We start from the raw sequence: 16050 nt of genomic DNA, 5'->3' as shown, positions 1-16050 counted from the left end.
CTGAAAGGGATTCTTTTCAGTGGTGTTGCAAGTGCTGGTGGATCACAGGGGGTGTTTCACTGACATTAACATGGGATGGTCAGGAAAGGTGCATGACATGTGCATCTTTAGGAACACAGGTCTGTTCAGAAAACTACAATCCAGAACTTTCTTTCCAGATCGCAGAATAACTACTGATGATGTTGAAATGCCAATAGTGATCCTGGGAGACCCAGCCTATCTATTGCTCCCATGGCTCATGAAACCGTAAACCAGCCACCTGGATAGCAGTAAGAAGCAGTTTAACAATAGGCTGAGCAAGTGCAGAATGGTGGAGGAATGTGCCTTTGGATGTTTAAAGGGTCACTGGTGCAGTTTGCTTACTAAATTAGACCGCAGTGAGAGCACTATATCCCCATTGTTATTGCTGCCTGTGGCATGCTCCATTATATCTGTGAGGAAAAGGGAGAGATGTTTCCACAGGGGTGGACTGTGGAGACGGATAGGCTGGCAGCTAATATTGAACAGCCAGATACCAGGGCTATAAGAAGAGCCCAGTGAGGAGCTGTGCATCTCTCGGAGGCTCTGAAAAGCCATTAGAATAATGAGCAACAGTAATGTGTGCTGCTTATCTGCATTGTGGCTTTCCATACTATCCCCTATGTTGCATCAGTTTCCCTGTATCTCTCCTTCCCCTCCCCAAGACCCCATGCTTGGAATAAATAAAGAGTATTGCATTCTTGAAACATTGACTTTTATTGCACAAACATAAAGAAACTGAAAGAACAGGAAAATAATTAAACTCGGGCAAACGGTGTGAAAAAATTGGGAGGGGAAAAACCAAGTCAGCTTGTCCATGAATGCACAGAAGTCTTGCCCATCAAAGGTCTTCCAATGGCTGCCTTCTCCATGTCCATGTTCACTTTTTCAGACAGTTAAATCCTCCAGGCTCTGAGCTTTGTGTCAGCTGTCCCAGCGGTGTTCATTATCTCATTGAACATGTCATCACACGTTCTCTTTTTCCATTTTCCAATCTGCGAAAGCCTCTCCACTGGTGTGGAGGATGTGCTGAAGGCCAAGCTTTCCACTGTAACGCATGCAAACACAAGGCAAGCATTGTCATTGCATAACCTGGGTCTGGTACAGGGTTGCTATTTAAAAGTCACTCCCCTTATTACACTTTAATGCAAGCCAGAACATAATCAGAATCCCTAGCTATTCAATAAATGGGTTTGCTATTCCAGCCATGGTGAATATGGCCCAGCAGCATGGTGATGGGTCTTGTGCTGCAACTTGTGGGAAACCTGCTTCAGGAGCACAGGTGGACAATGCCCTCTCCCCTTAGCAACATGGATGTTGCATTGAGACCAGGGACCAGCATTAAGCCTCCCAAATTGCAGTCTTTGTCCAAGGCAGCTTTTGTGGGGGAGGGGTGGTAGAGGGAAGCTTTGTGGCCGTGAGAGAACAGTGGAAGGCCACCCCCCTTCCCTGAATGCTGCTGGTAGCAGTCGCCCTGGACTTACAGATTCTGAAGTCAACACCAATCCCTGCCAGCCAAACTGTGATTGAGGGACCCAGAAATCACCATGGGTGGGGGATAACATGCTCTTTTGTTTGTGGTATGAGCACTTGTAATGAAAGTCTCCTCTAGGTGGCCCTATGTGATATCAGTCTTCCTGAGGGTAACAGAGATGGCAAGGGAGCAGATGCTGCAAGCATCTGGGTACAGACCTAGTCCTTTTGCTGCTATGTTGTGCACCACAATGATGCCAGCAGAGTTAGTACTGGAGTGGCATGAGAAAGTGTCCTACCATGGTGGAAGAAATAAGGCAGCCCTCCCCAGAAACCTTCTGCAAAGGATGAAAGTTTCCTGGAGATCTCCATGGAGGGTTCCCAGGCTATTCCTGTGGACATAAATCAGGGATGGCCAACCTGTGGCTCCAAAGCCACATGCAGCTATTCAAAAGTTAATATGCGGCTCCTTGTATAGGCACCGACTCTGGGGCTGGAGCTACAGGTGCCAACTTTCCAATGTGCTGGGGGGTGTTCACTGCTCAACCCCTGGCTCTGCCACAGGTCCTGCCCCCACTCCACCCCTTCCCACCCTCTCCCCTGAGCCTGCTATGCCCTTGCTACTCCCCCCTCCTTCCCAGAACCTTCTGCACGCCACAAAACAGCTGATTGGGAGGTACAGGGAGGGATGGGGGAGGGGGAGGCACTGATTGGCGGGGCTGCTGGTGGGTGGGAGACACCGGAAGCAGGTGGGGGAAGCTGCTGAGGGGCTGCTGACGTATTACTGTGGCTCTTTGGCAATGTAAATTGGTAAATTCTGGCTTCTTTTCAGGCTCAATTTGGCCACCCCTGACATAAACAGTCTTTTCCAGGGGGCACCCTTTGCATAACTGCAGCAGCCACTGGGAAGCAGACACCCCCTTCGCCTCACTTTTTCTTCATATTAAACATAAAATATAAGAGCATGTAAGCCCTACAGTTTGACTGAAATTGCATACTCACCAGAGGTGCCTTCGCCAGCATCATTCTCAGCCACGATGCTGGGCTGCTTTGGGATTAAAAATAGCTCCTGGCTCTTGGGGAGAATGGATCCCCCAATCACCTGTCTCCCATTCTCCTCCACTTCCTCATCCAGAATGTCCTCCTTGTTGTTGCCTGAGGTGGCCTGAAACTCAGACTCCTAGAAGGTATCCACACTGTGTTTGGGGGTAGTGATGGGGTGGCCACCGAGAATCACATCCAGCTCATTGTAGAAGTGGCATGTCTGTGGTGCAGAAATAGAATGACTGTTCGCCTCCCTTGTCTTCTGGTATGCCTGCCAAAGTTCTTTGATTTTCACACAGCACTGCTGTGTACCCCTGATGTAGCCCTTCTCCCCCATGCCTCACGCGATCTTTTCATAGGTGTCTATGTTTCTTTGGCTGGATCGGAGCTGTGCCTGCATTTCCTTTTCTCCCCACAGACTAATAAGATCCACCATCTCCTGTGTACTCCAGGCTGGAGCACGTTTGGGGCATTGAGTCACCATGATGAGCTGGGCAGGCGAGCTCTCCACATTGATCAAACAGGAAATGGCAATGCAAAAGATCCTGGGGCTTTAACAGGGGAGGGGCTGTTTCCTGTGTTACCTGGCTGCTGTCGAGCGGAGTTGAAAACAATCTTCAGATTGGTCACAGTGGAGCATTGTGGGACACCTCCTGGAGGCCAATTCAGTCAATTTACACAACGCTGTGTCTACACTGCCTCTCTATCAACCCATCAACATTGAATTACGTGCTACGCCTCTGGTGGAGGTGGAGTAATTAAATCAATGTTTCAGGCATGTCAGGGCGGCGGAAGGGACCTAGGAGTGTAGACGCATACATTATTAGGTCGACGTAAGGTGGTTTCCATCAACCTAAGTTTGTAGCGTAGACCAGGCCTGAGTTAACTGCCTAGGCTCCCTATACAATGAATGGGGGAGAGGCCAGCATGCTAGGCAGGAAACCACCTAACCTATCCAATGGGAGATGGCAATGAGATGCATGTATGTTGTGTGAAGTCCCACCCCTTCATGGAGATAGGTGCATACGTTGAAGCTGCAAGGAAGCAACTATCTCTGGTAGCAATCCATGAATGGGACTTTGTGTCCTGGAATCAGGTCGGCTTAAGCACCTAAGCTGTTTCTTGAAGCACTGAGTTAGGTGCCTGCTTCTCTCAACACAAAAACAGCTGGAGGAGGAGCTACTGCCCACCTTATAATTTTAACCCAGTGGTTAGAGCACTCACCTAGAACGTGGGAGTTAGTACCCCCCTCCCTGCCAGCAGGGGAGAATGGATTTGAACAGAAATCTCCCACCGTTCAGACAAGTTCTCTAATCACTGAGCTCTGGGACATTCTGATGTGGTATTTCCTCAGTCTCCCCTGTTGAAGCTGTTCCATTGAGGATAAATAATGAAGAAGTGATTAGACAGGGGGACTAGACCCTGAGTCTCCACCTAAGTTCCCTGTAAGCTGTGCAGCAGCCTATTTAGCATCGCGCAGGTGCTCAGGGAACCCGCCTGGGGACCTGCCACGGTCTGGTTCCCACCTCGCCCAGCCCCAACTCAGCCAGTGGCCCAGACCTGCTGCAGCCAGGGCGGCTCGACTGGATCAGACCCACGTGCAGCCGGAGGAGGGCGGCCCAGCCCGACCGAGGAGCAGCCCAGACCCAGGCATGGCCGGGGCGGTGAGGCCTGACCCCGCAGTGGCCCAGACCCAGGCACGGCTGGGGCAGTTCTCCCCTGGTGCGAACCTCCTGGGGCCAGGGAAGGGGCACTCCCGCGGCAGGGAGAGGCGCCTCTCCCCCCACAGCCCAGGTGCTGCTACAGGGAGAGAGCACTGGGGGGAGTCCTTTCTCTCTGCTGTAGCCCCAGAGCATCCTCCTGCACCCCAAACCCTTCATCCCTGCCCCAACTCAGAGCCCACACCCCCAGCCAGAGCCCTCACCCCCTGCACCCAACCCTCTGCCCCAGCCCTCATCCCCGGCCCCGCACCAGAGCCTGCACCCCTAGCAGGAGCCCTCATCCCCTGCACCCCAATCCTCTGCCCCAGCCCTGAGCCCCTCATACCCAACCCCACCCTAGAGGCCACATCCCCAACCGGAGCCCTCACACCCCTTCACTCCAACCTTCTGCCCCAGTCCTGAGCCCCTCATCCCCACCCCCACCCCAGAGCCTGCACCACCATCCGGAGAAATCAAACCCCTGCACCCCAACCCTCTGCTCCAGCCCTGAGCCCCCTCCCAAATTCCAAACCCCTCAGCCCCTCCTCACCACATGAATTTTGTTATATGCACCAATATGAAGGTGATGTGTCACACATCAGCTCCATATTGGTGCCCATAATAAAATTCATTCTGCACATGGGTGGGAAAATTTAGAGGGAACACTGGTCTCCACTGCCCAGGTGCATGGGTGCCTTAACCACTGAACTACAAACTCCTTCTCTCACTCTTTCTCTCTCTCTGGCCCAAAGACTGCTCCACTGTGGATAGATTCTGAAATAGCCAGCTCTGGGCTTAGGTGTGAGATAGGGCACCTGACATCTACAACGAGGCAGCAGTGCACATGTCCAGAGGCAGAAATATAGGTGCTAATAGAACTTTTCTGAAAACTTAGAAGCACACTGGGTTTGACGGGAGTTTTCGGGATCACTGTGGAGCGTAAAACTAGGACTTAGATGCTTGAGTACCTCTGTGGATCCTACCCTAAGAACCCAGACCCAAGCCAGTAACCCCTGAGGTCAAGTGACCTTCTCTGTATTTACATTGTTTGGAGAGGAAAATCACAGCTTTTGAGCAGGTGCTGAAATCTGTTACCATCCTCCTGAATCAGTCTCCCCTGAGGTTTGAATTCATGTTCCTTCTATGTAAAGTGACCCAACAATGAATATTTCAACTCAACAGAATTCACATACAATTTAAATTATTCTAAATAAAAAAGGAAATTTATTTGGCAGAGAATGAGGTAGTGTGATCTGATAGAGCACTGGCTTGGGACTCAGAAGACCAGGGTTCTGTGCCCTGTTCTGCCAATGGCCTATTAGGTACCCTTGGACAAGTTACTGTAAGCTGTGTGTGACTCATTTTCCTCATCTGTAAAATACCTCCTTTGCAAAGTACTTTGAGCTCTACTGATGAAAAGCACCATGTAAGAGCTAGGTATTAGTAGTAGGAAATCACAAACAAATGTTGATCAGAATTAAAACATAACTAGTGTCTAACCATTGTGAAAATGATAGTCAGCTGAGCTTCTTGTTAGGCCCTGATTCAGCAGTCCATTCCTATTCAGCAAAGCACTTAAGCACATGATCAACTTTAGGTACAAGCTTAAATGTGACTGACTTCACTGAATAGGGATGGACTAAAGCATGTGCTTAAATGCTTTGCTAAATCAGGATCTTTAGCACAGAAAACATTCGGCAAGGAAGGTAGAAAGTGTATTGTTTCCCCTTTTTGACCCAAGAGCTTTGATAAAATTCAGGATCCTGTGGGTTGTTTAAGTTAGGAGGAGAATTTGATGATGGAGGCCTGGTTTCTGATGCAATCCTATTTATTTATTTACCAATTCTATTTATGTACAGAGTCTTGTTTCCCTGAACACAGCAGGACTCAAACAGCAGGAGACAGATTCTTCTTACTCACAGCCACAAGTACCTTTTTAGCTAGCACTCAGCGCAAAAGCTCTGTCTCAGGTCTTTTTCTCATGGCAATGCTAGGGGTCACTTGGGATGACGTGATCATGCACAGTATATTATAGATGCCCAGGAACTCCTCTTTTGTCATTATAAGGAGGTATTTTTTTCTGAGGTTGATAAACAGCTGGTATCTGCCCAATACCTAATGAATCTCCCTATCACTACTTTTTTTAATAGAAAAGCATTGAAAAGAGCTGGTAGAGAAAGAAGTTTCCAATCCAATCAGGAAGAAAAAGATTAGAACAAAATCAATGGTTTGCTGTGTTTTGACATTCATATAATGTCAATCTGCTGCAGGGCAGGGAAACTTATCTGAAAAAATCGATCATTTAAACATGAAGAGCCATTCATTGGCCCTTCTGAATTGAGCTTAAAGTTCCATGTGGAAAACGGCAAGAAAGCTAATAACCCTCAGCACATTGTGATCTGGAGCTGTAACTCTGACAGAAAACAAAATGTTTCCTTAGCTTAGCCAAACTTCTCTTGAGTCATCTGGCTAGGCTTGAAGCCAAGAAGATTCACAATCCCATGGGCAGGTGAAACAATCAAATTTTAGCAGAGTGAGCATATTAGGGAGTAATACTAATATAACATTATTCAGCTTGTGTGAGACATAAGCCCACGTATTGGGCCAGAGATTCACCTCTCATGGTAAAATCTGTGGAGAACATGAATCGAGGGAAGAAATCAATGTTAGATTCCCCACACTGTTCCATCAAGGGGATGGAGTTTTCTTATGTGAAATACGCTATCGGGACCCACCTCCTAAACCCACACATCCTGGGACATCGGTATCAGGCCAGGGCCACCCACACAGCAGCCTTGTAGCAGCTGTTGCCCTCAGCAGCAATATCCCTCTCCCTCCCTGAGAGCATGTTTCCAATGGAACTGCACTATCATTGACTCCTCTGGCCACAGCTGCCATAAAGACCCTCTCCTCACCATTGAGCAGGTTTTGTGGAGAAGATAATACAGTCCCAATCCCAGTGAGCACCTTCCACCCCACCTCACCCCACAAACCCTCCCCCAACCCATCCAGTTACCGCCTCTTTCCCAATGTGAAAAGAAAAGGAGTACTTGTGGCACCTTAGAGACTAACCAATTTATTTGAGCATAAGCGTTCGTGAGCTACAGCTCACTTCATCGGATGCATAAAGTGGAAAATGCAGTGAGGAAGTTTTATACACACAGACCATGAAAAAATGGGTGTTTATCACTTCAAAAGGTTTTCTCTCCCCCCACCCCACTCTCCTGCTGGTAATAGCTTATTTAAAGTGATCACTCTCCTTACAATGTGTATGATAATCAAGGTGGTCTATATTGATGACATCTTCATCATCTGGACCCATGGAAAAGAAGCCCTTGAGGAATTCCACCATGATTTCAACAATTTCCATCCCACCATCAACCTCAGCCTGGACCAGCCCACACAAGAGATCCACTTCCTGGACACTACGGTGCTAATAAGCGATGGTCACATAAACACCACCCTATACCGGAAACCTACTGACCACTATTCCTACCTACATGCCTCCAGCTTTCACCCAGACCACACCACACGGTCCATTGTCTACAGCCAAGCTCTACGATACAACTGCATTTGCTCCAACCCCTCAGACAGAGACAAACACCTACAAGATCTCTATCAAGCATTCTTACAACTACAGTACCCACCTGCTGAAGTGAAGAAACAGATTGACAGAGCCAGAAGAGTACCCAGAAGTTACCTACTACAGGACAGGCCCAACAAAGAAAATAACAGAACGCCACTAGCCATCACCTTCAGCCCCCAACTAAAACCTCTCCAGCGCATCATCAAGGATCTACAACCTATCCTGAATGAGACCAATTACTCTCACAGATCTTGGGAGACGGGCCAGTCCTTGCTTACATACAGCCCCCCAACGTGAAGCAAATACTCACCAGCAGCCACACACCACACAACAGAGCCACTAACCCAGGAACCTATCCTTGCAACAAATCCCGTTGCCAACTGTGCCCACATATCTATTCAGGGGACACCATCACAGGGCCTAATCACATCAGCCACACTATCAGAGGCTCGTTCACCTGCACATCCACCAATGTGATATATGCCATCATGTGCCAGCAATGCCCCTCTGCCATGTACATTGGTCAAACTGGACAGTCTCTACGTAAAAGAATAAATGGACACAAATCAGATGTCAAGAATTATAACATTCATAAACCAGTCGGAGAACACTTCAATCTCTCTGGTCACGCGATTACAGACATGAAAGTTGCAATATTACAACAGAAAAACTTCAAAACCAGACTCCAGCGAGAGACTGCTGAATTGGAATTCATTTGCAAATTGGATACAATTAACTTAGGCGTGAATAGAGACTGGGAGTGGTTAAGTCATTATGCAAGGTAACCTATTTCCCCTTGTTTTTTCCTCCCCCCTCCCCCCCCACTGTTCCTCAGACGTTCTTGTTAAACCCTGGATTTGTGCTGGAAATGGCCCACCTGGATTATCATACACATTGTAAGGAGAGTGATCACTTTAGATAAGCTATTACCAGCAGGAGAGTGGGGTGGGGGGAGAGAAAACCTTTTGAAGTGATAAACACCCATTTTTTCATGATCTGTGTGTATAAAACATCCTCACTGTATTTTCCACTTTATGCATCCGATGAAGTGAGCTGTAGCTCACGAACGCTTATGCTCAAATAAATTGGTTAGTCTCTAAGGTGCCACAAGTACTCCTTTTCTTTTTGCGAATACAGACTAACACGGCTGCTACTCTGAAACCTTTCCCAATGTGGATATTCAAGCCAGGGAACAACCGTCCACAAGGAGCCATGAGAACACAGAGGCAGCTGATCCCTTTCTTCATAGTGGGGATTTTCAGCTGCTGCTGTGTCATCATGGTGTCTTATCTTGGACCCCACATAGGGTTCTTCACTGAGCAATGTCTTTTCTTTTTTGTCTATACACACTCTTCTGAGGTTCCTCTGAGCTTACGTGGCTTGAAAAGCTGCAGTTCTTTAGCAGGTAAATAAAGCTTCAAGTATTTATAACATTTCTCAATTTAAAATTCAGACATTTCTTACATGAAGGAGATTAAACAAGTGTCTGAAATGAGCAAAAAAAAATTAGATTATCTAACTTTAAAACAAAAGTTTAAATAATCATAGCCATGTTTTGAGACAATAGATTATTATGAGCTCACATTTTATATGCTAAGCTTTAGGCTGATGCAAATATAGGGGGCTAAATTATAAACCTTGAAAAAACAGAATTTAAAATGTAAATGGCAAGTGACTTAACTGTAGCAGTGCTCACAGGTGTCACTATTCTGATGTAATTCACACGGGAGCACTAATTCTAAATTAACGGTCTGCACATTTCGTATCCAAAATTGGCATATTGTTTCATTTAACAGGAAAGGACTAGAAATCATGCATTATTAATATTTATGAAGAGTAAACCAAAGGTGATGCATTTATTTTATTTTTCTTCCTTTTATCTCCTCATTCTCATGTATTACATGAACGGTATCAGGCACCACACCAGATAACCTATTTTTAAAAAATCCATTACGTTGTATATTTGTAATGAGCTTATCTTACCCCAGTATTTTTTTCAGTCAAGTTTCCTTCTTGTAAGTCTGCTACAGCAGTCATGTACCTGTTAAAGGAAAATAAAAATGTAAAATTTCTTTAACTTGCTGATCTCATCTAACTAATGACCATCAGGCACGATAGACATACATCTGATAGCAGTTACAAGACACCATATCTCTTATATGTGCCTCTTGCCAATATATTATTTAGTGAGCCAGGGAAGAAAGAAGCATACTTTCAGCCATACCTATGACTGTATTGTGTGCTCACCTTTCACTGCTTAGCAGTGGTAAAAGCTGGAAGTGACAGCTTTTGTTTCAAAACTCTATAGATGAGAACAAAGCATATGCTGTAGTAATGAACATTTGTTCTTAAGGACATAGAAAAGGTTTGAAGGGGACATATACTTGATATCATATAAGAGAGATAAATAAGAAAGAATTACGTACTTTAATAATTATTCAGTCCAGGTTATGGTACTGTATTTAAGCAATGTTGGTGTTAAATAGACATTGCTACTTCTCAAAATAATAAAAGATAAGTCCTTTAATTTTTATCAAAGGGGTTGCTTCCTAAGTCAGAATCTACGTGTATAAAGAATGTGAGTGTTTTCAAAGAGATCCCCATCCCTTTCATTTTATTTTCTTCTTTGCTGTACTAGGGGAGTTGCTTGCTATTTATTGGCATTCCCTTTGTCATAAACTTTAGATTATCCATGTGAAGCTTATTTGATCTCACTGACCCATTTTTCCCAGCCAAGTGAGTCTCCAAGCACTGATGTTCTAATGATGTACCACTCCAAATGATGTTACTTGTTGCCTGTGATAAATGAATTCAAAAGAGCCAATACATTTTAATTTACTGTTCTAAATCTTAAAATGTCAAATGGATGAACTGTATCCACTGAAGAAGATGTAATGATGCTAATAGAAAGCACTGGGAAAATCTGAAGGGCTAGTCATCCGACTTACTAAATATGATTTCCATAAATTTAATTCTGTTTTGTAATCGGGAGGGGACGATTACTGACTCAAAAAGTGTTGAGAAGCGTCACTTTCCTATCACTAATTTTCTCTGACAAATAAGCAGTAGATTGTAAATTTGCTTAAGCTTTTATGTATTTGCATAAATTCAAGTACAAACCATTGGAAATACATGATTTCCCATTTTAAAGTTATATTGTCATAAATCCTCTATGAAGGGAAATAATTGCATGTATTTATGGGATGTCTAGTATGTTTATGATAGACACCAACATATAATATACAAATAAATAAATTAAAATATGTTTCCAATATTGGGCCAGATTCTTGGCCTCTCCTAAATCTCCTTTGCAACTTAATGCAATGTCCAAGGATTCCCCTAGCATAGGCAAATCTTCAGCAGGAATAGGGCTGGCTATGCCAGCTACTCCTGGCCCTCTCCCCAATATACACTGGGGATAGTCTATGGCAGGCTGAGGGCAGAGAGGGGGAGTATGAGAGGTGTGAGGGATTTATCCCTGGCCAGCAGTATATTCCCTAGAGGACTGCTTCAGTGAGCATAATTTAGAGCAGCTTTTAGGTGCCTATAAAATATACTGGGGCCATTTTGAGGCTGAGTGCAGGATCAGGGAAGTGGAAAGTTGGTACAGTTTTTCTCTTCAGAGATCTTGTTTCAAGCCTAGATTCTCCAGACCCTACTAGCTGACCTACTGTATTCAACCATCCTTGCAGATCAGTTTCCCATTGGAGGCGAAATCAGTGATGTTGAATCAGGATATATACTTAGTGCATCTTGCTTATTTACACTATATATGCCAGTCATTGAATAGAAGTGGTCTCAAATAGCACCCAGGCAATCTCTTTTCAGGAACCTCAGCACAAAGACCCGTACCCACTTTCCAGGAAGCAAGTCTGCACCAATAATTGACCATAGATAGAGAAATTAAGGCAGAGAGCAAACTCTCTTGCTGTTTTCCACAGCTGCACCAAAATATCTGCATCTCAGACTCAGCAGTGATATAATATTTCTTCAAAGACTGTACACTGCTCACATGCTGAGAAAAATAACTTCTCAGACTATGTGTAACAGTTCCAGTTGGTGATTCCTATAATAACACAATATATTGTGTCATACATCATAGCACTCCACAAGATCTGATGAGGGAAGCTCAGTATAATAGCTTCTTAAAAATTAATGATTTAGGCCCGAATTCAGGAAAGCATCCTGATTCAGGACAGTATTTAAGCACATACATATAGTTAAGTATGTGCTAAGTAAGTAAATCCATTTATTCATGTTTGAGTACTGATGACATCATAGCGGAATTTTCAGAAGTCTTCGCAATCCATCTCTAACTTTGATCACTCAGCATCTGACCTTTTGCAGTGATCTGCCACACACCATCCATCCATCTCCTCGCTGGCTCCTCTCCTACTATGATGATCCTCCACCGTTCCTTCCATAATAACTTTCTTAAGGTTATTTCCATCTCAACACCTAATGTGACCAAAGTACAAAAGTTTGTGTGGCAAATTGTCTTTATTGCAGTAGGTGTTTTGCTCATTTTGGGGGAAAAAATCAGTCACACTGTCTGGTTCTACTCTTCATTTCATCACCCACTCCTTTCTGCGCTCTTCCTCTCAACTGGAAACAATTAGATCCAGAACCTTGTGACCAGCCAGCTCTTGTTAAACCATCGGCGAGTGATTTCTGGACTACAGTCTGGGACCCTCTGCAGTATTAATGGAGTTGTGTATCCTAAGCTAGTCCAGACTACAATGTAATTTGAAATTAACATAAGAAGCATGTCAAGACAGTTTGGATGTCTTTGATTGCAAAGTTAGGAGATCAGCATAAACTTCTCTTTATAATTATCATTATCTTTCTCCAGTATTATATATGCTTTGCGTTTGGACCCTTAATTTTGCTATTTTTTCTCTTGACAAAATGTTAACATAGCGAGAAGACATGAAAAACCATTATAATTTAGCCAAACACTGGGGAAAATAAGTGACGTATATATGAAAGGAAGAGTGGAAAAGAAAAAAAATTTAAAAGTGTAAATGTAATGTGAATATATATACCATAGGGAGTGAGTAAAACAGTCAATATATAACTGGTATCAAAGTATAACTGGTATCTTCTGATGTGTGATAGGAATACATATGGGAGCATTACATCAAACTTTGACTAAAATACAGAACAGAGATATATTCTCAATGACTGCAAACATCCTAATGGCTGGAATGTTTTAATAAGGATTTTGTCTGAGTATACTTAATGGGCCTGCTCTTGAATCCATTGAATTTAATGGGAGTTTTACTATTAATTTCAGTGGGAGCAGATCTGACCAAATATAAGAATAGTCACTTTAAAAATTATTTCTTGAGCTCCAAACATACTACTTTCATTTTAATAATTTATTAGTATCACAGTTTTTACATAAATACAGCTGGTTGTTCAACTGAGAGACTGACATCTGAAACCTGTTTGAAGCAGGCTTTATCAGTCATTAGGATAACCTAGTTATTCTTCCACTGTCAATTTATTTAAAGGTTTTAGTGTTTTGCATCTGAGGGCCTTAAAGCTTTTGAGCAACTACAAATACAACTTTTTAAAGTTTAGTTTCTTTCTTTACATCTATTCCTCTTCATTCTACAGTCCAGGCATCAAGCAGTCTAAAACTCCCTCATTTTCTTTGCCCTTTTACTGTTGGGGGGAGGGAGGGGGAGAAATACCCTAGAGGCCTTCAAAAATGGAACATGTGGGACTAATAAGAGCACTAAAGCTCTTGTTTTTGCAGTTTGATGACTGCTCAAGGAATATGATAGGATTTTTTTCTTTTAAACTAGCAGGTGTGGGTAGCTCTCAGCAGGGCTTTTTAAACCAATGGACTATTCATTTGGTTCTGACTTCAGTAGGCTCTGGATCCATGCCTGGGTTCTTGTAGTCTATTACGAGTCATTTGTTGTCAGTGACCCTGTTTCAACTGTAGCTCCATTCTGGAGTCATCTTATGTTGTGTTCTGTGACGCTCTTGAGGTATAACTTTAAAAAGATATAAGCAGGGAATGGGAAATAAACATGACATTATTATCAGTACAGACCTGCTCATGCACAAGGATGTAGAAGTCCGTAGTACGCTTGTTTTCAAAGAGGAATAAAATGTACTCCATTTATCCACATAAAGTACTATATCTGCCAAAATAGCACGGTGCTAAAACATGTCTCTTCAGTACTAAGTTGGAGGTGTCAGTTTTATAAGGGTGGATCTAAGGAACTACAGTAGCTATTAACTTTACGTGTACTGGGACAATGGTTCACACCCAGTTCACTTCACTCACATGAGTACTCCTGTTGTGGTCACTGGGAGTTTTGCCTGAAGTTACTGTAGGTATGGACAACACGAGCTTGGCTTTTAGTCATAAATGTGGACCAACTCACTATTGTAAATAGACAACATATTTAAATGTGCAAATTAGCAAGTGGGCCTGTACAACCGATCATTTTCATATTTTTATTGTATTTTTGGAATTTAATTATACATTAAAACTATTTTCCATTTTTAATTATAGCTGTGCTCCTAAGTGCCACTATAGTTAAATTTCTGTGTGTGTTTTCTTTATAATTACCATCCTTGAGAGCCTAATATCTTTGGGCCAAATTCTGTGGCCCTTAATTGAGTAAAACTCCTGTTGGAGTCAGAGAGTTTTGCTTTATCAACACTGAAGATTTTGGGCATTTGTAGACTGGAACTTCTTCCTATTGAAGTAAATGGGAGTTTTGCCATTATTTGAATGGTGACATAGGCTAGAGCTAACGGTGTGAAATCTCTGCAAGATTCTATTCATGGAGATTTGTCCCTGGTTGTTCGGTCTATATTTGTCTTTCCCTGCCCACCCAGGAAAAAAGGTTACATGGTTGATTCCAGGCCATTGGTGGCAGGCATCTATAGGTGGCCATGGGCTATCTATGTAACCCTTGTCTCCACCCATACCTCCGCACCTGTTCTGTGTGCCTGGCACCTCACCCACCTGCTCTCCAGCAGCATGATTCTGTAGAGTCCAGGGGGAGAAGGAGAAGCTGCAAGATAGGTAGCCAGTTCCCCAGGGCCTTCTACACAGTAGTGGTACGCTCAACACAGAGAGGGTTGCTTCCATGCATATAGATCAGGGGTATGATTAAAATTTGGTATGTAGCTTACAAGCTGTCAGAAGGAAAATGGTTTATTTTTAAACATAATTTTTCAAGCCATAAGCTTCTTTTGAGGTACAGCTCAGCATAAAGTACTTGGAGTTAATGAGTTAATGGGGGTTCAGGTGGCCCTGTTCCACCACACCTGCGAGATATCACAATTTCAGGGAAGTGATTAAGAGGGAGAAACCCAGCTCATTTGATGGCTGAGCAGAGAGGAGAGAATATTTTTAGTTCTCTGATCCTGGAGTGAGGACTGGCCGAAGGCAGGAGCTTCTGGGACAACTGATGGCCTCTCCCTGAAGGAAAAGAGGGCCTGATCCTGACTCATGTTGAGAGGGGACTATTCCTCTCTATTGCTTTTGAAGTCAGTTAGGGGCTACAGCCCAATGAGTGCTCTCTGAAGGAAATGAACATTAAGCCAGCTTTGGGATGATTCCTTTGTGTAATCCCGCTCTTTTCTGTGCTTTGACTGCCTTGGAAGGTGTCTGGACTATCTGGGACCCAGCTGGAGGGCTGAGTCTCTTAGGCCTGGAACTAGAGTGGGAAAACCTCCTGGCCCTTAGAGAGTTGTAGCTTAGGTGAGTGCCAGGGCCTTGCCAGAAGCCTCTGGGGCACCCTGGGGAAGGAATTTTGGTGACAGTACTGTATACAATTATCATCACTTCAGTCTCTCCTTTATTTGCCAAACTCTTTAAAAATGGCTTTGTTAAAAACATGAAATTCTATAGATTTGTTTACTTTGAAAAAGTCTCCATTTTTAAAAAGTTACTGACTGCATTTGCAATAACATCTTCCAGTGTAGCTTCAGTTATGTATGCTTCTGATGCAAAGAACAGCATAGTTGCTGCATCTGTGAAATAAGCACACAGCATGTCTCTGACCTTCAAAATTTCCAGTTAATTGAAGGGCATTTCTGTTCCTTTGACAGTGATGTGTACTATGCATTATTATCCTGCTTGGATAAAAACCTCTGTATCCATAGATGTTAGGTACATCTGAAGCCCTTCAAAACTGGTGTTAGGGTTGTGTTTGAACCAGTATGTAGTAAGAATAAGGTAGTTGCTGATCTTCC

The 16050-nt window shown here is 43.9% G+C and overlaps 1 long non-coding RNA gene across 1 annotated transcript; it reads right to left on the bottom strand.

Moving 5' to 3' along the window:
* Positions 1 to 836: 836 nt before the first annotated feature.
* Positions 837 to 10060, bottom strand: LOC141995583 (uncharacterized). Its single transcript, XR_012641362.1, has 4 exons — positions 9946 to 10060; positions 9805 to 9862; positions 2494 to 2755; positions 837 to 1066 (listed from the first exon to the last, which is right to left on the bottom strand). It is a non-coding gene; the product is annotated as an uncharacterized LOC141995583 (long non-coding RNA).
* Between the last annotated feature and the right edge of the window lie 5990 nt (positions 10061 to 16050).

This window comes from Natator depressus, chromosome 11, assembly GCF_965152275.1.
Source record: "Natator depressus isolate rNatDep1 chromosome 11, rNatDep2.hap1, whole genome shotgun sequence".
In the NCBI taxonomy this organism is placed as follows: Eukaryota; Metazoa; Chordata; order Testudines; family Cheloniidae; genus Natator; species Natator depressus.
This window is presented reverse-complemented; position numbering and strand designations above follow the sequence as displayed.